This window comes from Oncorhynchus mykiss, chromosome 8 (assembly GCF_013265735.2).
Source record: "Oncorhynchus mykiss isolate Arlee chromosome 8, USDA_OmykA_1.1, whole genome shotgun sequence".
Classification (NCBI taxonomy): Eukaryota; Metazoa; Chordata; class Actinopteri; order Salmoniformes; family Salmonidae; genus Oncorhynchus; species Oncorhynchus mykiss.
The window spans coordinates 56,908,642-56,931,401 of NC_048572.1; the positions used below are offsets into that span (position 1 = coordinate 56,908,642).

A 22,760-nucleotide genomic window follows, 5' to 3' on the forward strand; every position below is an offset into this window, starting at 1 on the left:
AGTCAGGTTCAGTGACATAGTCCATCAACCACTCTCCTAGATGCAGATGCTCTCGCTGTGTGAGTAGCACTTGTGCAGACCGATCAGACACTAGCGCTGCGAGCTGTCTAGATGCAGGGAACACAGAGATACATCAAACTCCAAAAGGAAGACGAAAAGCTCCACTCTCTCACCAGAGGCATTTCAGAAATCAAGTTAGACAACACATTTCACAGGGAATGTTGTGGATAGGTGCTATGGCTTGCGTGTGACATTCTAAAAGCCTGTCACATTTCAAAGCTGAGTGATAGGCCTCAATCACAGGTCTATAAAAAGAGAGATTATTTATCTGAAATCACAATGGTTCTGCACTGCAGAAAAAACAGGGGAACTAGTGTGCTGGGCTGTAGGGAAAAAAGAGTGGGCTAGCACCATGCAAGGAGGCCCTCGAGGACTTCAGTTGCATACCCCGCTGGAAGAGAGGAGACATAGCCTGTGAAAGAGTACACTGTGTACTTAGTGCTCTACTCTTGAGAATCTACATCTGGAACATTGAGTGAAACAGTCACAGCGTAGTTATGTTTATTAGGATCCCCATTAGCTACTGCACAGCCACTCTTCCTGGGGTCCACATGAAACGTACAAATACATGAACAGAGTACAGAACAGTTATAGACAAGAAAAACAAATAAGAGATATCTATTGAAAAGGCGCCAAGAGACGACAAAAATACTACAAACAATCGTATATAAATATTCATATTCTTATATACAGTGCAGTTAAATTAGATCTTTCGAAAGATGAGAGGCGCTCTGATACAATATGTTTATCTGTTTTTTAAAGCTAAACTTGCTTTTTGCCTGAGTAACCTCTGGCTTCAGTCTGGTTTTAGACCCCATCAAAGCACTGAGACGGCACTTGTGAAGGTGGTAAATGACATTTTAATGGCATCGGACCGAGGCTCTGCATCTGTCCTCGTGCTCCTAGACCTTAGTGCTGCTTTTGATACCATCGATCACCACATTCTTTTGGAGAGATTGGAAACCCAAATTGGTCTACACGGACAAGTTCTGGCCTGGTTTAGATCTTATCTGTCGGAAAGATATCAGTTTGTCTCTGTGAATGGTTTGTCCTCTGACAAATCAACTGTAAATTTCGGTGTTCCTCAAGGTTCCGTTTTAGGACCACTATTGTTTTCACTATATATTTTACCTCTTGGGGATGTTATTTGAAAACATAATGTTAACTTTCACTGCTATGCGGATGACACGCAGCTGTACATTTCAATGAAACATGGTGAAGCCCCAAAATTGTCCTTGCTAGAAGCATGTGTTTCAGACATAAGGAAGTGGATGGCTGCAAACTTTCTACTTTTAAACTCGGACAAAACAGAGATGCTTGTTCTAGGTCCCAAGAAACAAAGATATCTTCTGTTGAATCTGACAATTAATCTTAATGGTTGTACAGTCGTCTCAAATAAAACTGAAGGACCTCGGCGTTACTCTGGACCCTGATCTCTCTTTTGAAGAACATATCAAGACCATTTCAAGGACAGCTTTTTTCCATCTACGTAACATTGCAAAAATCAGACACTTTCTGTCCAAAAATGATGCAGAAAAATTAATCCATGCTTTTGTCACTTCTAGGTTAGACTACTGCAATGCTCTACTTTCCGGCTACCCGGATAAAGCACTAAATAAACTTCAGTTAGTGCTAAATACGGCTGCTAGAATCCTGACTAGAACCAAAAAATTGGATCATATTACTCCAGTGCTAGCCTCTCTACACTAGCTTCCTGTCAAAGCAAGGGCTGATTTAAAGGTTTTACTGCTAACCTACAAAGCATTACATGGGCTTGCTCCTACCTATCTCTCTGATTTGGTCCTGCCGTACATACCTACACGTACGCTACGGTCACAAGACGCAGGCCTCCTAATTGTCCCTAGAATTTCTAAGCAAACAGCTGGAGGCAGGGCTTTCTCCTATAGAGCTCCATTTTTATGGAATGGTCTGCCTACCCATGTGAGAGACGCAAACTCGGTCTCAACCTTTAAGTCTTTACTGAAGACTCATCTCTTCAGTGGGTCATATGATTGAGTGTAGTCTGGCCCAGGAGTGGGAAGGTGAACGGAAAGGCTCTGGAGCAACGAACCGCCCTTGCGGTCTCTGCCTGGCCGGTTCCCCTCTTTCCACTGGGATTCTCTGCCTCTAACCCTATTACAGGGGCTGAGTCACTGGCTTACTGGGGCTCTCTCATGCCGTCCCTGGAAGGGGTGTGTCACCTGAGTGGGTTGATTCACTGATATGGTAATCCTGTCTGGGTTGGTGCCCCCCCTTGGGTTGTGCCATGGCGGAGATCTTTGTGGGCTATACTCAGCCTTGTCTCAGGATGGTAAGTTGGTGGTTGAAGATATCCCTCTAGTGGTGTGGGGGCTGTGCTTTGGCAAAGTGGGTGGGGTTATATCCTTCCTGTTTGGCCCTGTCTGGGGGTGTCCTCGGATGGGGCCACAGTGTCTCCTGACCCCTCCTGTCTCAGCCTCCAGTATTTATGCTGCAGTATTTTATGTGTCGGGGGGCTGGGGTCAGTTTGTTATATCTGGAGTACTTCTCCTGTCCTATTCGGTGTCCTGTGTGAATCTAAGTGTGCGTTCTCCACTTCTCTCCTTCTCTCTTTCTCTCTCTCTCTCGGAGGACCTGAGCCCTAGGACCATGCCCCAGGACTACCTGACATGATGACTCCTTGCTGTCCCCAGTCCACCTGGCCGTGCTGCTGCTCCAGTTTCAACTGTTCTGCCCTATTATTATTCGACCATGCTGGTCATTTATGAACATTTGAACATCTTGGCCATGTTCTGTTATAATCTCCACCCGGCACAGCCAGAAGAGGACTGGCCACCCCACATAGCCTGGTTCCTCTCTAGGTTTCTTCCTAGGTTTTGGCCTTTCTAGGGAGTTTTTCCTAGCCACCGTGCTTCTACACCTGCATTGCTTGCTGTTTGGAGTTTTAGGCTGGGTTTCTGTACAGCACTTTGAGATATCAGCTGATGTACGAAGGGCTATATAAATACATTTGATTTGATTTGATTTGGTGGCAGAGCATTCCATGATGACATGGCTCTATACATTAAGTGTACAAAACATTAAGAACACCTGCTCTTTCCACAACAGACTGACAAGGTGAAAGCTATGATCCCTTATTGATGTCACCTGTTAAATCCATCAGTGTAGATGAAGGGGAGGAGATGATTTTTAAGCCTTGAGACAACTGAGACATGGATTGCGTGTGTCTCAATCAGAGGGTGAATGGGCAAGAGAAAAGATTTAAGTGCCTTTGAACGGGGTATGGTAGTAGGTGCCAGGCGCACCGGTTTGAGTGTGTCAAGAACTGCAATGCTGGAGATTGTTGTTATTTTTTTGTATTTTACCCCCTTTTTCAATCTTGTCTCATCGCTGCAACTCCCCAAAGGACATCCAGGTAACTTCACACAACTGTGGGAAGCATTGGAGTCAACATGGGCCACCAACATGGGGCCAGCATGGGTGCAACTTGATATACTCAGTGTATATACACATACAGAATACAATGCATTCGGAAAGTAATCAGACCCCTTGACCCTTCCATATTTTGTTACATTATACTTATTCTAAAATGTATTAAATAAAAAATGTTCCTCATCAATCTACACACAATACCCCATAATGACAAACCCAAAACAGGTTTTTAGAAATTTTAGCAAATGTATAAAGAAATAGGTACCTTATTTACATAACTATTCAGACTCAAAATTGAGCTCAGGTGCATCCTGTTTCCATAGATCACTCTTGAGATGTTTCTACAACTTGATTGGAGTCCACCTGTGGTAAATTCAATTCAATTGATTGGACATGATTAGACAGGAAAGCCACACACCAGTCTATATAAGGTCTCACAGTTGACAGTGCATGTCAGAGCAAAAACCAAGACATTGGGTCGAAGGGATTGTCTGTAGAGCTCCAAGACAGAATTGTGTTGAGGCACAGATCTGGGGAAGGGTGCCAAAACAATTCTGCAGCATTGAAGGTCCCCAAGAACACAGTGGTGTTCATCCTTCTCAGAAGCAGTTTGGAACCACCAAAACTCTTCCTAGAGCTGGCCGCCAGGCCAAACTGAGCAATCGGGGGAGAAGAACCTTGGTCAGGGAGGTGACCAAGAACCTGATGATCACTCTGACAGAGCTCCAGAGTTCCTCTATGGAAATAGGAGAGTATTCCAGAAGTACAACCACCGCTGCAGCATTCCACCAATCAGGCGTTTATGGTAGAGTGGCCAGATGGAAGACATTCCTCAGTAAAAAGGCATATGACAGCCTGTTTGGGGTTTGCCAAAAGGCACCTAAGACAATGAGAAACAAGATGAACTCTTTGGCCTGAATGCCAAGCGTCACGTCTTGGCATTCGGCCAGAGCCCGGACTTGAACCCCATCAAACATCTCTGGAGAGACCTGAAAATAGCTGTGCAGCGACTCTCCCCATCCAACCTGACAGAGCTTGAGAGGATCTGCAGAGAAGAATGGGAGACATTCCACAATAACAGGTGTGCCAAGCTTGTAGCGTCATACCCAAAAACACTCAAGGTTGTAATCGCTGCCAAAGGTGCTTCTACAAAATACTGAGTAAAGGGTTTGAATACTTACATTTATATACATTTGCAACATTTAAAAAAAACTGTTTTTGCTTTGCCATTATGGGGTATTGTGTAGATGGATTAAATTGTTTTTTCATCAATCTTAGAATAAGGCTGTAACGTAACAAAATGTGGAAAAAGTCTAGAGGTCTGAATACTTTCCGAATGCACTGTATATACAGTACCAGTCAAAAGTTTGGACACACTTACTCATTCCAGGATTTTTCTTTATTTTGACTATTTTCTACATTGTAGAATAATAGTGAAAACATCAAAACTATGAAATAACACATGGAATCATGTAATAACCAAAAAAGTGTTAAACAAAAACCAAATATATTTCAGATTCTTCAAAGTAGCCACCCTTTGCCTTGATGACAGCTTTGCGCACACTTTGCCTTCTCTCAACCAGCTTCACCTGGAATGCTTTTCCAACAGTCTTAAATGAGTTCCCACATATCCTGAGCACTTGTTGGATGCTTTTCCTTTACTCTGCTGTCCAACTCATCCCAAACCATCTCAATTGGGTTGAGGTCAGGTGATTGTGGAGGCCAGGTCATCTGATGCAGCACTCCATCACTCTCCATCTTGGTCAAATAGCCCTTACACAGCCTAGAGGTGTGTTGGGTCATTGTCCTTTTGAAATACAAATGATAGTCCCACTAAGCGCAAACCACATGGGATGGCGTATCGCTGCAGAGTGCTGTGGTAGCCATCAAGGTTAAGTGTGCCTTGAATTCTACATAAATCACTGACAGTGTCACCAGCAAAGCACCCCACACCATCACACCTCCTCCATGCTTCACGGTGGGAACCAGACACGCAGAGATCAAACTTTGTGAAATGACGTAGTTGATGTATTCACTATTATTCTACAATGTATAAAATAGTACAAATACAGAAAAACCCTTGAAAGAGTAGGTTCTGCCCCTGAACAGGCAGTTAACCCACTGTTCCCAGGCCGTCATTGAAAATAAGAATTTGTTCTTAACTGACTTGCCTGGTTAAATAAAGGTAAAAAAAAAAAAAAAAAAAAGGTGTCCAAACCTTTGACTGGTACTGTATGTTAGAACTTATTTTGAAGTTGGTATTTGCAATTCAAAAATATATGCAATATTTTACAATGGTATATTCTAATTAAGCAATAAGGCACGAGGGGGTGGAGCTGGTATTGCTGACAGAGCAATACACTGATCCCCCACTGAGTCAAGAAGCAGGGATACCACGGCTACCATGGCTAAGTGCTGTATTCAGGCACTCCGCGTTGCGTCGTGCTAAAGAACAGCCCTTTACCGTGGTATATTGGCCATATACCACAAACCCCAGAGGTGCCTTATTGCTATTATAAACTGGTTACCAACACAACTAGAGCAGTAAAAATACATGTTTTGTCATACCCATGGTATACAGTCTCTGATATACCACGGCTGTCAGCCAATCAGCATTCAGGGCTCGAACCACCTAGTTTATAATTAAGCATAACTTATTTTACTTTAGTTTCACATGGAGGACTTTTGAGAGAATGCAATTAAATCAAGAGAGTAAAATAGCGGTATGGGCTATTTTCTTGACAAATAAGCCTAATAAGAAATACTTTTTCAATTTTGATGCAAATTAAGTAGGCTAAAGCTTTTTCAAATCTGTTCTCTAAATTTTGTAACAGTATAGTTATATAGCCTCATATCTGTTCTTCTTCCCTCATAAGAAACAGCAGATTATCTCACACACTGCAAAGAGCACAGCCTCCACACAATTTGCCTCAGCATCCCACGATGCAGCAGTGTAGGCAGGGCTATTTATAAACAGGGTTCCTGGCAGACGCCCCCACACACGCACACACACGCTGCATCACCTTGAGTCGCTAACCCACCTGACTACATCTCATCTCACCCCACCTCATCCCCATCCCTAACATCTCACAGAATGCTGTGTGTGTCGGTGGTGTTAATTATGGCACAGGAGGAAAACAGAGAGGAGAGTAGCACTCCCCTCTCCTTCTTGACCCCACCTCCACAAAAACAGTCCCGGACAGTGGGAGTCATGGGAGAAATAAGGTGGCTGAATAATGTCCTTGATGTAGAAAAGTAGGTCCGGGATCTGTATCCCCAAACATTATTGAAAGACCATGACTTTTAGCAGTGGGGATAATGAAACTGGCCCTAGGACTCACCCTTGGGGCACTCCATCTGATAGGTTATTGCTTAAATTTAGCTACTTTGACTCTCTGCTGTTTTGCTACACACAACAGTAAGCCTAGTTGTCGGAGGGTCTGCCATTCAGGTGGTTAGGCCTACACTGACCCTTCCCTAACCAGCAGGCCTCTGTGATCGCTAAATCTAGGCTAAATCTTTTTTTATTTATTTTTTATTTCACCTTTATTTAACCAGGTAGGCTAGTTGAGAACAAGTTCTCATTTGCAACTGCGACCTGGCCAAGATAAAGCATAGCAGTGTGAACAGACAACACAGAGTTACACATGGAGTAAACAATTAACAAGTCAATAACACAATAGAAAAAAAAGGGGGAGTCTATATACAATGTGTGCAAAAGGCATGAGGAGGTAGGCGAATAATTAACATTTTGCAGATTAACACTGGAGTGATAAATGATCAGATGGTCATGTACAGGTAGAGATATTGGTGTGCAAAAGAGCAGAAAAGTAAATAAATAAAAACAGTATGGGAATGAGGTAGGTGAAAATGGGTGGGCTATTTACCAATAGACTATGTACAGCTGCAGCGATCGGTTAGCTGCTCAGATAGCTGATGTTTGAAGTTGGTGAGGGAGATAAAAGTCTCCAACTTCAGCGATTTTTGCAGTTCGTTCCAGTCACAGGCAGCAGAGTACTGAAACGAAAGGCGGCCAAATGAGGTGTTGGCTTTAGGGATGATCAGTGAGATACACCTGCTGGAGCGAGTGCTACGGATGGGTGTTGCCATCGTGACCAGTGAACTGAGATAAGGCGGAGCTTTACCTAGCAAGGACTTGTAGATGACCTGGAGCCAGTGATCTGGCGACGAATATGTAGCGAGGGCCAGCCGACTAGAGCATACAAGTCGCAGTGGTGGGTGGTATAAGGTGCTTTAGTGACAAAACGGATGGCACTGTGATAGACTGCATCCAGTTTGCTGAGTAGAGTGTTGGAAGCCATTTTGTAGATGACATCGCCGAAGTCGAGGATCGGTAGGATAGTCAGTTTTACTAGGGTAAGCTTGGCGGCGTGAGTGAAGGAGGCTTTGTTGCGGAATAGAAAGCCAACTCTTGATTTGATTTTCGATTGGAGATGTTTGATATGAGTCTGGAAGGAGAGTTTGCAGTCTAGCCAGACACCTAGGTACTTATAGATGTCCACATATTCGAGGTCGGAACCATCCAGGGTGGTGATGCTAGTTGTGCAGGCAGCGATCGGTTCAAAAGCATGCATTTGGTTTTACTAGCGTTTAAGAGCAGTTGGAGGCCGCGGAAGGAGTGTTGTATGGCATTGAAGCTCGTTTGGAGGTTAGATAGCACAGTTTCCAATGACGGGCCGAAGGTATATAGAATGGTGTCGTCTGCGTAGAGGTGGATCAGGGAATCGCCCGCAGCAAGAGCAACATCATTGATATATACAGAGAAAATAGTCGGCCCGAGAATTGAACCCTGTGGCACCCCCATAGAGACTGCCAGAGGACCGGACAGCATGCCCTCCGATTTGACACACTGAACTCTGTCTGCAAAGTAATTGGTGAACCAGGCAAGGCAGTCATCCGAAAAACCGAGGCTATTGATTCTGCCGATAAGAATTTGGTGATTGACAGAGTCGAAAGCCTTGGCAAGGTCGATGAAGACGGCTGCACAGTACTGTCTTTTATCGATGGCGGTTATGATATCGTTTAGTACCTTGAGTGTGGCTGAGGTGCACCCGTGACCGGCTCGGAAACCAGATTGCACAGCGGAGAAGGTACGGTGGGATTCGAGATGGTCAGTGATCTGTTTGTTGACTTGGCTTTCGAAGACCTTAGATAGGCAGGGCAGGATGGATATAGGTCTGTAACAGTTTGGGCCCAGGGTGTCTCCCCCTTTGAAGAGGGGGATGATTGCGGCAGCTTTCCAATCCTTGGGGATCTCAGACGATATGAAAGAGAGGTTGAACAGGCTGGTAATAGGGGTTGCGACAATGGCGGCGGATAGTTTCAGAAATAGAGGGTCCAGATTGTCAAGCCCAGCTGATTTGTACGGGTCCAGGTTTTGCAAATCTAATCTTGGCCGTAATGATTTTTCAGTGTACAATTAGACAATGTAGGCTAAAGGTTACTGTGACTTAAGACTGTTTAGAACCGAGCAAGGCAGTGATCCTTTTGGAAATTCAAGTTTTTTGGTTTCACCGTAGCACCTGCTTCAACTATTCATGGTCTTGACAGAACTGGTTCAAAACCCCAACTAGTTGAGTCAGGTGTTTAGTGTTCTGGAACAAAGGAGGTTGCACTACATGCACCGTATGGCTCCCCAGAATGGTTGGCTTCCTCTGTTCCCTGTTCTAAACTCTAAAAAAGGTAGAAGATATTAGGCCTACCTGATCAAATCCTAACCAAACGCAGAACTAACTTCGATCAGTAGCATTCTACTCTGTTCATAACAGCTTTCCTTGTCACAGTTAAATCCATGCTGTTCTTAGCAGCGATAGATAATGTATCCCAACTGTGACTATCTGTTTGTTTACTAACACCAGCAGATGCAGAAAGGTGGGCGTGTTTGAAAATCCCTTCTTGACTCAGTGGGCGATCAGTGTATTGCTCTGTCAGCGATACCAGCTTATGGTACAGATACCAGTTTACGGTTGACAGGAAAGCCTTCCCTTGCCATAGATAGAACACTGTCTCAGATGAAAGCAAATGCATCCCAAATGCAAGAGAACTCGGCTGGCTAAAAGGAGAACTTCCAACCAGCCTCAGTGTCTAACAGTGGAAAAATGTCATCCTCATCACCAGTGAGTGACAAACTTAGAGAATTTGGGGTCTTTTTCTTCTTCTGCAGAACCTTGCTGCTTGCCTGGTAGCTAGCTGCCTGTTGGCCTCAGTGTAGAGTGGAAAAACACTGTAGCTCTGTAGCAGTGAAAACACTGAAGCAAGGAAGGAACATCTGGGATGATGCTCCTTTGGCCAACAGCGCTAGGCCTAGCTAGCTACAGTACTTCAGGGTTTGGCAGCAGAGGGTGTGAACTGTGAGAAAGGAATGAGGGCTGCTTAGGATCTCCGAGAGAATGTTAAATCACAACTACTTTTTAAGGTGTTTAGACGAAGAGGCAAACAGATACGGTTTTTGGGCTGATGGATGACACTGAACAATTTATCCCTGAATCCTGTGTTTTGACCAGTTTGAGTACGATAGTGGTTGGATTTGATAGATTGCTCTTTTTCATGGTTTTGATCAAAGGGGAGAATGTCTTGTTTTAAAAACGTGGAAAATAGAGTTTGAATCGGCACCAAATCTCCAGTCATTAATATTGTTTTGAATTAGTGCTGTTTGAGGTTGATTCAGTTAAAAGCAATTTACCAAGGTTTTTGATTTCAATAAAATACATTATGAAATATGACCTTGCAATTATTACAAAGCCAAATATTGTCTAACACAGAAGAAAACAAAAGCCCCATGATGGTAGTGACTGCTCATTACTGTGTGCTTATCACCTATTAACCATCATTTATTCACATTATTTGAATACAATATTTCAGTTGTGTATATTCCTTTAATTATTGAATGACTTAATTTCATTTCTTAAAGTCATCATCTCATCTCTGCTAGCTAGCAGCTGCATGTACTGCAGAGCTGCCTGACTAAATCACTATTTCAGTGGTTCTTCAAAGTTGATAAGGCATACTTTTAAGCCTGCTGAATAACAAAAATCAATCAATTAGATGTATTGTCGGGTAGAGATACCTAAGCAACTGCTCTCTATCCATCGTGTCTATCACGCTTGCTCTCCTGGTCTGTCTGCAGGCTCCACACAGGCTTGCCCGGGCACGAACCGATGAGAACAGGCTGTAGGCTGTAGGCGCAACGGATTCTGGTCATTGTAGTTATTCAATGTTTTCTGCCCGAAAAGCTGAAATATGTAACTTTTTGGGAGACCCGACCAAATCCACATAGAAATGTGAGTTATAGATTTGTCACTCTCATTAAGAGCAAGTCTAAAAACCATTAGATGTGTTCTATGTGCACTATTTCTATGCTTCCCGTGATGTTTAGTTTTTGCGTATTTTACTTTTAGTTTTGTAGACAAGCTTCAAACAGTTGAAAATACAATGTTTTTGGTTATGGAAAATATATTTCACAGCGGTTTAGATGGTACAACTTTTAGTCTGACTCAGGAGGCATGCAAACCATTCACCTCTTCCGAGTATATTGCTCGCTAATATTCAATCCCAATAAGGTAGACGAGCTCAGGACGACGATCTCCTTCCAGAGACCCAGGGACTGTAACATACTTGGTTTCACGGAATCATGGCTTTCTCCGGATATACTGTCCCCATTCATATAGCCAGCTGGGTCTTCATTACATTGTGCAGACAGGAACAAAGAACTCTCTGGGAAAAAGAAAGCCGGAGGTGTGATTGTGACTCATGGTGTGATTATGATAACAGTACAGGAACTCTAGTCCGTTTGTTCACCCGACCTACAATACCTAATCAAATGCCGACCGCATTAACCTACAGAGAGAATACTCTTAGGTCATCATCACAGCAGTGTATATTCCCCCTGAAGCTGATCCCATGACGGCTCTCAAGGAACTACACTGGACTTTATGCAAACTGGAAACCGCAAATCCTGAGTCCGCATTTATTGTAGCTGGGGACTTTAATAAAGCAAATCTGAGGAAAACGCAAAAAAAAAAAAAAACTCTACTATGCTGATACTAAACACAGAGGGTTGGTCACTGTCACTAGCCGGCTACCACCCAGTTACTCAACCCTGCACCTTAGAGGCTTCTGCCTATGTACATAGACATGGAACATTGGTCACTTTAATAATGTTTACACTTCACATGTACACTATATATATATATATATATATATATATATACACACACACACACAAAAGTATGTGGACACCCCTTCAATTTAGTAAATTCGGCTATTTCAGCTACACCTGTCGCTAATAGATGGATAAAAATCAAGCTCTCCGCCATGCAATCTCCATAGACAAACATTGGCAGTAAAATGGCTTTACTGTAGAGATCAGTGACTTTCAACGTGGCACCATCATAGGAGGCCACCTTTCCAACAAGTCAGTTCATCAAATTTCTGCCCTGACGGAGCTGCCCCGGTCAACTGTAAGTGCTGTTATTGTGAAGTGGAAACGTATAGGAGCAACAATGGCTCAGCCGCGAAATGGTAGGCTACACAAGCTCACAGAACAGGACCACCGAAGCGCGTAAAAATCAAACTGCCTCTGGAAGCGGCTTCAGCACAAGAACTGTTCACTGGGAGCTTCATGAAATGGGTTTCCATAGCCGAGCAGCCGCACACAAGCCTAAGATCACCACGTGCAATGCCAAGCGTCTGTTCAGTTTGGCCATGAGGCCAACTCGAGAAAGAGTCAAAACTTCTTCCATTTAAGAATGATGGAGGCGACTGTGTTCTCAGGGACCTTCAATGCTACAGACATTATCTGGTGCCCTTCAACCGCATGGCTTGGTTTTTGCTCTGACATGCACTGTCAACAGTGGGACCATATATAGACAGGTGTGTGCCTTTCCAAATCATGCCCAATCAATTGAATTTACCACAGGTGGACTCCAATCAAGTTGTAGAAACATCTCAAGGATGATCAATGGAAACAGGATGCACCGGAGCTCAATTTTGGTCTCATAGCAAAGGGTCTCAATACTATTGTAAATGTGATATTAACGCCCACCCCGGAAATAAGACTAACGTAACAAAATGTGGAAAAAGTTAAGGGGTCTGAATACTTTACAAATGCACTGTATGTGCACCAAACTGCAATGCTGCTGGGTTTTTCACACTCAACAGTTTCCCGTGTGCATCAAGAATGTTCTACCACTCCCATATGGCGCAGCGGTCTAAGGCACTGCATCTCAATGCAAGAGGCGTCACTACAGTCCCTGGTTTGAATCCAGGCTGTATCACATCCGGCCGTTGGGAGTCCCATAAGGCGGCGCAAACACTGGCCCAGCTTCGTCCGGGTTTTCCAGGGTAGGCCGTTATTGTAAATAAGAACTTGTTCTTAACTAACTTGCCTAGCTAAATAAAAGGTAAAACAAAAAATATATAAAAAATAAAAACACCCAAAGGACATACGGACAACTTGACAAAAGCATTGGAGTCAACATGGTCCAGCATCCCTGTGGAACGCTTTGACACCTTGAGTCCCTGCCCAGAAGAATTGAGGCTGTTCTGAGGGTAAAAATAGGGAGTGCAACTCAATATTAGGAAGGCTGTTCATAATGTTTTGTACAATCAATATATATATATATATATATATATATATATATATATATATATAATACACACTGTACAGTACCAGTCAAAAGTTTGGACACACCTACTCATTCAAGGGTTTTTAATTTTTTACATTGTAAAATAATAGCGAAGACATCAAAACTATGAAAAAACACATGGAATCATGTGGTAAACAAAAATGGTGTTAAACAGTGCACGCTGACCAGGTCGCTAGGTGTACGGTGTTTTCTCCGACACATTGGTGCGGCTGGCTTCCGGGTTGGATGCACGCTGTGTTAAGAAGCAGTGCGGCTTGGTTGGGTTGTGTATCGGAGGACGCATGGCTTGTGAGCTTTGTCTCTCTCAAGCCTGTACGGGAGTTGTAGCGATGAGACAAGATAGTAGTTACTAACAATTGGATACCACGAAATTGGGGGGGAAAAGCGGGGTTAAAAAAATAAACAAATAAACACATTTTAAAAAGTAGCCATCCTTTGCCTTGATGACAGCTTTGCACACTCTTGGCATTCTCTCAACCAGCTTCCTAAGGTAGTCACCCTGAATGCATTTCAATTAACAGGTGTGCCTTTTTAAAAGTTAATTTGTGGAATTTCTTTCCTTAACGCGTTTGAGACAATCAGTTGTGGTATACAGAAGATGGTCTTTTAGCAAATAGGGCTAAGTCCATATTATTCCAAGGACAGCTTAAATAAGCAAAGAGAAATGACAGTCCATCAATACTTTAAGACATGAAGGTCAGTCAATACGGAACATTAAGAACTTTGAAAGTTCCTTCCAGTCGCAAAACCCATCAAGCGTTGTGATGAAACTGGCTCTCATGACGACCGCCACAAGAAACTGCACCTCAGATTGCAGCTCAAATAAATGCGTCACAGAGTTCAAGAAACCACTACTAAAGGACACCAATAAGAAGAGACTTGCTTGGGCCAAGAAACATGAGCAATGGACATTAGACCGGTGGAAACCTGTCTTTTGGTCTGATGAGTCCAAATGTGAGATTTTTGGTTCCAACCGCAGTGTCTTTGTGAGACGCGGTGTGGATGATCGCCACATGTGTGGTTCCCACCGTAAAGCATGGAGAAGGTGGTGTGATGGTGTGGGGGGTGCTTTGCTGGTGACACTGTGATATATTTTGAATTCAAGGCACACTTAACCAGCATGGCTACCACAACATTCTGCAGCGATACGCCATCCCATCTGGTTTGCGCTTAGTGGGACTATCATTTGTTTTTCAACAGAACACTGACCCAAAACACACCTCCAGGCTGTATAAGAGGTATTTGACCAAGGAGAGTGATGGAGTGCTGCATCAGATGACCTGGCCTCCACAATCACCCGACCTCAACCCAATTGAGATGGTTTGGGATGAGTTGGACCGCAGAGTGAAGGAAAAGCATTCAAGTGCTCAGCATATGTGGCAACTCCTTCAAGACTGTTGGAAAAGCATTCCTCATGAAGCTGGTTGAGAGAATGCCAAGAGTGTGCAAAGCTTTCATCAAGGCAAAGGGTGGCAACATTGAAGAATCTCAAATATATTTTGATTTGTTTTACACTTTTTTGGTACTACAAGATTCCATGTGTTATTGCATAGTTTTGATGTCTTCACTATTATTCTACAATGTAGAAAATAATTAAAATAAAGAAATACCCTTGAATGAGTAGGTGTGTCCAAACTTTTGAAAGGTACCTTGTGTGTGTGGTACCTGCTAATCTTACAACATTTGCGCACACGTATATAGATTTTTCTATTGTGTTATTGATTGTGTGTTTGTTTATCCCATGTGTAACTCTGTGTTGTTGTTTTTGTTGCACTGCTTTGCTTTAGCTTGGCCAGGTCACATTTGTAAATGAGAACTTGTTCTCAAGTGGCCTACCTGGTTAAATAAAAGGTGAAATTAATATTATTTTTAAATACAACAAGTCATCCAAATAAGACAGCTTTGGCATGGAAACAGTGCTCGGTCTTATTCAAACAAGCCTTGATACATGTGGCGTATCCTCTACCATGAGCCTGCAGTCAGAGTCGCACGTCTAAGGACATTTAAAGACGCAATCAGCAGTTGCTACATCCATTTGTGGACTTGTAAGTGAATAATATGTAGGTCTACTCATTGATTCTTGAAGAATAGAACTTATAAATGCCTCATGAGCTTAAGTTCCACTGTCGTACCCCATCAGAACCCAAAACATACGCTTGTTTTAGTGCCGCTTTAAAAGAGGAACAACATGCTCAACTGTGAAATAGCGGGCAGGTAAAAACATCAATGGTTCAATCCATAAAGTGTTACTCGAATTATGCTCAGGCTTCATTACATCATTTATGACAACACTGAAAGAAAAACATATCTAGATAAAGCCTCAATGAATTTCCATTACACAGGTTCCACTGCTTTAGATTGACCTCTGCAGCAGTATTAAGTAATACGATTAGGGCTACTCCGCATCTCACCAACACAAACACACACAAGAAAAACAGATCAGCACCGTCTGAAAAGCTCTTAGGGTTATTTATCTACAAGCTCCCAGTGCTGAAACACACACATAAACAACAGTCACTTGACACACGCGCCTGGAAACAGGCTCCCACTCAGACACGATCGCACACGCAGGCATTACCAGATCATGGCATGTGCCTGATTACATTTCATTGGATACAGTGATGACTCGGGTTAGACAATCAATGTGGCCCAGAATCTTGTTACGGACCACACACACACACACACTTTAGGCATTTAGCAGACGCTCTAATCCAAAGGGACATACGGGAGCAAATAGGGTTAAGTACCTTACTCAAGGGCAGAGTGTCAGATTTTCTCTCTCTCACCTTGTTGGCTCTGGAATTTGAACCAGCAACCTTTCAGTTACTGGCCCAACCATCTAACCGCTAGGCTACCTGACCCCGCTCACACCCACCCCTACACACACACACACCTCTCTTACTGCCGCTGCTTTCTTTCTGACCTTTAGGGAGAGATGAAAACAAAATCCCCCCCCCTTTCCTGCCCATGGTTTCCCCGCAGGCACCGAGATGGATGGCCTCCACCAGCAAGGACCCGCAGTGTCAGGATTAAGGGAGGGGGGAGCAGTCCACCTGTCAGACCGTGACATCAGCTGACGCGTGCCACTGACACCTGCAGCACCAGGCAAACACATGCTGCTGAGAGTTGAGATGTTGTAGGCTGCAGCCAGGCTGGTCTCCCGAATGGCGCAGTGGTTTAAGACACTGCATCTCAGTGCAAGAGGCGTCACTACAGTCCCTGGTTTGATTCCCGGCTGTATCACATTCGGCCGTGATTGGGAGTCCCATAGGACAGAGCACAATTGGCCCATCGTCGTTAGGGTTTGGTCGGGGTAGGCCATCATTGTAAATAAGAATTTGTTCTTAACTGACTGACTGGTTAAATAAAACAAACAAAAAATGACATTTAAAAAGCCAGGCCTAGGCAATATATTCCACTGATGGTGTTTTCAGTTTTTTCCTATGTAATATGACCTCTGTTTAATACAATAATTTGACCTTCTCTCGCTCCCTTTCTGTAGGATGTTTATAACCCCTCTTTCACCCCTTTCCCTCTCTAATCTGATTATGGGCATTCAGTGGACTGTTACTATAGTCAGACGTGAGGGTGAGCCAGGCAGGGTATCCGCAGCAGTATTATATTTTCAGAAATGGAATCATCAGGAGACGAAGTGAAGCAGCCATTCTTTTCATAACGTTGCCGAGAGGACAGACACAATGATCTCAATCCAGCCCCCGTAGACAGACCGAGCCTGTCCTTACGGTGTGCGTACATGCGTTCAATGTTTATGCGCTAAGTGCGGAGAGCGGCAGGCTTACTGGTGTTGTCCATGTGATATCAGAGCCTTAGTAGGGTAAGACTTTTTGTTCTTATTTGGGTTTTTGCATGCTCTGATTCCAGACTATTTTTATTGCACCCAAAAAAGGAATTCAGAACCCAACGTCAGCCCCAGTGTCCCTATATGTAAGTGTGTGTGTGTGTATGTAGACTAGTTAGCCAGAACATAATGGCGACGGAAAGTGTCTGCCTGCCATGACCTCACGAAGCAGTGAATGCAAGTGTAACAGCACTCCAGAGCACGTGTGCGTGTGGTGTCGCGTGTGCAAAGATACAGCACGACCCTGTAGGAACGGCTAGGTCTACGTAAAAACATTTTTCCCCCCTCTTCTTTTAAGATTTTCCTTTTGCACAGTGACCCAACATTCTCAAGAGTCATTGCACTAGTTCAAGCAGGCAGTAAGACGTATGCCCAGAACATCCGTCTTAAGACTCTCCCTAACAGTAACCATACCTGATGGTTCAGTTCATTATTAACATGTGAGAACTGGGGAGCCTTCTGTGCAACAAAGGACCTACAGAACCACAGGAAAATAACCATCCGTGTAGTAAGAGCCAATACAGGGATCCCTTAGTAAGGTGAGTCATGTTATTTCGACTGGAGGCCCATGCAGGCGGATTATCTTATTTTGTTAAAAAGGAGGTTAGTCCCGATCAATCAGCTGCATGGTGATTCATCCGTCATGTAAACCAGTGCAGACACTCAACAATAAAAGAGGAGATCAATCTCCGCCTCTGTATTTTATGACGTCTTTAACCGTCTGCTTTTATTGAAAACTGAAGGAGAGAGGGACGCCCCCCCTGTGCTGTGACAGTTGTACTGGTCACACATTTGAGCCACACTGAAATCGAGATCGACACGACAGTCAAGTGGTATCTAGAGGTTAAAAGGGTGTGAGAAAATAACACTTCTCGCACATAAATAATACAGAATTCAACTATAGGCTATGGAGTAAAACAAATATCAAGTTGACTGAATGTGTGTCAATTTCATGCACTTTCTTGCAATGTTGTGGCTATTTTGCCTAAGACTGAAAACCCCTGAATATTGGTTTGAACATGGCCATGAGACTGACATTCTTGGAAAGGGACTTAAGGCTTAGCCATAGATACTGGTACACTGGCAGGAATTCAAGGGTGAAGATAGACCTGTGTAGGGCCTATAGCAATTGCTAAATAGTCACAACAGCTCTACTAGCCTGTATAAAAATAAAAACTTTCAACACCGTCAAACTATGTGCCATATCTTACTAGGAAAATAAACATTCCTAACAGGTTGTTGTCCTAACACCTTGCCTGATACAAGAAACAAGCAAATTAGCAGACAAACTTACTGCTTGAGCAGCTCTTCTTGGCAGCCCAAATGTTGACAAGCACTTTCCAGAGCTGCCGTATCAGGAAACACAGAATCACGGTACACATCGTAGACTGGCGTCCTTCATAAGGGTGCCCGAATTGGAGCCTTTTACAACCCAAATGGTACAACCACACATAGGAAAATAACTGAGTAGGACATGAGAACCTGCTGTCAGACCCCATTAAACTAATACAGTCTGATCTACCTGCCACCTTAATCACAGCTTAACATCCTGCCCCGGGCCAGCTAATGCTAATGCTAATGCTAGCCAAACCATGTGGCAAGACCCTTATGACCAGATTTGGCAAGGCCCTTGTTTAACCTCAACAAGTCAACACAGGAAAGACAAGCAAAGGTATCGTATTCTTTATTTTGAACACGGGAAGGATAAGATCACTTAGACATTCTGATAAGGTGCACGAGAGAGAAATAATCCTCTTGTTGCAGCCCTCAACACAGATTAGGCCAATGACTCTCAGGGTAATGTTCTCTGAAGAGATAACGACATAACAAAAGGCCAAAACTTGAGTTAACCTTGACCCTGTCCACAGGTCCGAAAGACTACATGAGGTGAAGCCTGAGGAACACACCCAGATTGACAGCCAGATAAGAGAACACTCAGACCAGAGAATGAGGATCCCAACTGAGTTAAGACGCACAATGCAAACCGCTTTCTATTTACACTGGCAAAGTTAGCACGGTTCATTTGAAACAAACTGGTGTGGGCTAATATCATTATAAAAATAACAGAAATCTTCAAAAGAGAAAATGAGAAACTTCAAACGCGGTCATTCAGGCCACTCTGTACCTGACCTCGCTAGCCTAATTGCTTCTCCAAATTCAGCAATCCACTTTTTGCATAACCTGACCCTGCTTTTTTGACTACCCTTCAGAGCCCTTTCACTCTAACACTCAGGGTAAAAGCTGCCCATAAGCACAGACCTAGCAGCAGCTGGCTTCCATAAAATCCTAACCTGAAGCATTTTGGGAGAAAAGCTTAAGTCAGTGTCTGTATGAGCAACTGCATCCTACTTAAAGCCCTACTCCCCGAACTATGAGAGACAACCTGATCGACCAAGGTGGACCCATGTACTAATGTACTAGCCTACATTTAGCCTTCCCTCCAGACATAGGGTCCATTAGCCAAAATAGTTGAGTATTAACTTGAACAGGATGTTTTTTTATGGCAGAGAAACCTATTTGGCTGAGGGGACCTGTATCCACCAACCTGAATAAGTGTAATCCTCTTGTTTTGGATCCCCGGAAAGTCTGTAGTCTGGACGACAGTCAGTCTTCATCCCAGGGGACGTCCAAGCAAAACTGAAGATAGGCGTTTTCACATATTGAGGGCGTTGCTGAGCAAAATATACTGTATATGGTACATTTGTACAGAGAACACTTGGCATCCAGTCAATTCATATTTTCAACTATTTTGTCAGCGTCGTGCTTGATGCAGCAGTTTACCTCAGGAAAACCAATAGTAGATGGACAGTGGTCAATGGACACCACCTAAAAACGAATCATTGTCTTTAAAGACAACTGGCCTCGTTATGACCTACGTAAGAGTGATTGACTGTGAAACAAAGGTCAGATGATGCGGAAACAAAACAAAAATAGTTAAAGAGTACTACTGTACCAGGTACTACGTCCCCACCCCCCGTTCAGAGGATTTGGGTCACCCTTTAATCCCATCGTCAGACTGATCTCACTGACCCTGGGGTTAATTCACCAAGATCGACTGTACAGCACCGTAATCACTGCCTATTGTCCCAATACACCGGGTTACAGAGTTCACGGAGGAAGATCAGACAAAAATGTCCCATTCACAAATAATAGGCTAACAAAACAACCCTGGCTCAACTCAGAGGGCTAATAACTAGGGACAAATGCACACAAGCTCAAAAAGAAAGCAGAGCCTTCCTGAAACAGCCGTGGTCTCAGTCTGAAAGTCTTAGAGAGACAACCGGATCATGGACCCAAAAGGTCTTAAGATTAAGAGGTTACGATGCTATACCACAGATAAACAGTATGGGTGAAGCAGGGGTACTGTAGTGTACCATGACGTGACCTCAGAGTAATCCTACAGACAGGGTTGGGGACCAGTCAGTCCGGAGGCAGAACAGAAACAGCTAATTTCTTCTTTCTCTTTTTATTGAGTTAAAATGGAAGTAAGCTCAATCCTGTCCCAGGAAGAACTGTCTCCACTAAGAGCAGTTCTGTCAAATATTTTGACTACAGAGGATGCACACTGGTAGGTGGAAGGTGGGTTTTTGTCTGGGTTCTTTCTCCTATTACTGTTATATATTCCCTGGTAAATACTGCAGAGATCACAACTCATCGTCATAACAACACCAGCAAGGATCTCTTTGTCCCTAAGTTACTGGATACGGGCAGGTGGAGTTGTGACTGGAAAAAGTGAGGGAGGCAACATTAGGGGGCAGGGATACTGATACTGCTCTTTGGGCATCTTTATTTTACATTGAGGGACGACAGCAAAGCACATAACAAAATAGGTTTATGGAGGAGCAGGCTGGGTCGGGGAGGGGGCAGAGAAGAACAAGTTCTAACTGGTTCAAGGTCAAGGGCTCTTTCAGCTACAAGTCCGCTACAAGACGGGAAAACATAGTTACAAGTCATAGTTAGGACAGGTCTTCAGTTGTCAACGACACCTGGAACGAGAAGTCCTACTGAAGATAGGAGTCCATTGAAGAGCACCGGGTGTGTTCACCTGTATGCATCCACCTGCCATGACAGGCCCTTTAGTTCTCTGATTCTGAGATTCTGCTGCTACAGCTGAGGTTACAGGATGCCTCAGGTGCTGAAGGAAAAACAATAACAACAGATGTAGGTTATTTGCCACAAATTGCAAGTCATTTTTGTCAATGGACAAAACATTTGTAAAATCAGGCACCATTTTTTTTCTCTCCTGTATTTCATTTATCGGCAGCAATGTAGAGTCTGGTTTCAGCAAAAATGATAAATAATGTTCCAACACTTGGACAAGGCTGACTTAATTCGAAACCTAAAACAATTTGCCCTTACAGGTAGAGAGCAGTTAGTGACTTTATCCGAATACTGTCAATGTCACAATCGTCCGCAGTGCTACTGTAGACACGGCTCTTCTCTATCCCTCTGCACTGCTTGTTTGCGTTTGGGAAATAGGGAACTGCTCGTGACCTGGCACCCTTCAACTGTTCCTGTGGCGACCTTTGGTTGAGACCATCTGCTCAGGCTTGGTACAATAGGGCCGTCTCATCAGTACCTTCTGGCGGGTCGTTCACACTCACAGCAGTGCTGCTGTATAATCCCCCTTCATTCGACTTGATGTTGGAATAATCTCACGACTCCGGTAGCAATCCCAGCCATCTGTAAATAAGCCTTTACACAACACCCAGACAACGACGGAGGACAACAAACAAATACACCTTACAGGGTGCAGATAAATAAAGCAGAGTTACAGGGTAATACTGCTACTTCCTGTTTGGCACAAAGCCTTTGTAAACAAGATGTTTAATCTCAATGGAATCACCATTAACATTAACATTTTAAAGGTTATATGAATGTCACAAAACATCTAAGATAGGGGTTCCCAAACTTTTTCACTCAAAAAAGTGTGACGTCTATTTGGCACAAGTTCTGTCGATGACAAACTGTTCACACCCCTCTTGTTGGCGGAGAACATTTTAAAGCAAACCTCATGCAATTCTACACATTTTGTGATGTCTTATGCGTGTTCATGTGATATCTGAATGACTCAAACATTACAACAAAATCAATGGGCTAAAAGACCTAGCTAAAAAAACGTTAGCTGACATAGACTAGTTGATCTGGACATTTCTGACAAGTTATAAATAGCTCTCTGAGGTCTGCAATGACGAGAGGAAAACTGATGATGCACTACCCAATTTCAAAATTGCACCTTGTGCATTCTACTATTAGAATGGCTCGCCCCCCACAGTTTGTGAACCACGGATCTAATACACAGCCATGAATGTCACACAAATAGTCCAGCCCTATGTAGGCCTATCAGGGTTTGTTGTTTCTTAGAGGGTGAAAACAGTCGAGAGTGGCATTTGACCTCATGCATATGAACAGGTCTGCCTGAGAGACCTCTAGAGAGACAGCCTGAGACCCAGGAAGGGTTAACGCCAAGCAGAAGCAGGGCAAAGGTGAGGCATAAGCACAACCTCAGCAGGACAAATGTCACACCGGATCTAATCCTAAGACTATACACTGCCAAGGCTTCGGGACTTTGAAAATCAGTCAGTGTGTGCACAAAGGGACATGATGTGCACCCTCACATAACAGCACAGCAGAACTCAAGCAGCTTACAAGTACACTCACTAAAATGAAAAGGTCTTGACCTACATCACAGAAAAAAGGAGGTTCCTGAATGTCCCTGAAAGTAGCTCTCCTCGCAATCAAGCACAAATGAACAGACTGCG

At 43.7% G+C, this 22,760-nt stretch overlaps 1 protein-coding gene across 7 annotated transcripts in view; it reads right to left on the bottom strand.

Moving 5' to 3' along the window:
- Positions 1–22,760, bottom strand: part of LOC110530203 (protein FAM110B) — a 50,205-nt gene that overhangs the window by 12,056 nt on the left and 15,389 nt on the right. The window lies entirely within an intron of this gene.